This window comes from Hylaeus volcanicus, chromosome 4 (assembly GCF_026283585.1).
Source record: "Hylaeus volcanicus isolate JK05 chromosome 4, UHH_iyHylVolc1.0_haploid, whole genome shotgun sequence".
Taxonomy (NCBI): Eukaryota; Metazoa; Arthropoda; class Insecta; order Hymenoptera; family Colletidae; genus Hylaeus; species Hylaeus volcanicus.
Genome location: NC_071979.1, coordinates 28737964 through 28738300, shown reverse-complemented (window position 1 = coordinate 28738300; position 337 = coordinate 28737964). Strand labels below are relative to the sequence as shown.

General features: G+C 41.8%; 1 protein-coding gene across 4 annotated transcripts in view; it reads left to right on the top strand.

Annotated features, from left to right (window-relative positions):
* Nucleotides 1–337, top strand: part of LOC128874835 (max dimerization protein 1-like) — a 172415-nt gene that overhangs the window by 82181 nt on the left and 89897 nt on the right. The gene's annotated exons all lie outside the window — the stretch shown is intronic.

Genomic DNA, 337 nt, shown 5'->3' with positions numbered 1-337 from the left:
TTGTTGTACTTTTGAGCGCGGCAACTTTGTTGAAGTTTTGAGCGGAGGGATTTGCAACAATCTGGCAACGCACAAAATTACAACAAGGGGCAACTCGGAAGTTCGGAGCAAAGGCGATTTTTCCGATTTTGTCACATTTTGCCGAACTTTCGAGTTGCCACTTTATTGTACTTCTGAGCGTTGCAACTTTGTTGAAGTTTCGAGCGGAGCATTTTGAAACATTGTTAAATCAGGAAGTATCACAGATACGAGGCGAAACTATAGGGAAATGTGCCAGGAAGTAAAGGGAGATATCCCAGAAAATGAAGGGAAATTAAAGGGAAATGTGCTAGGAAAT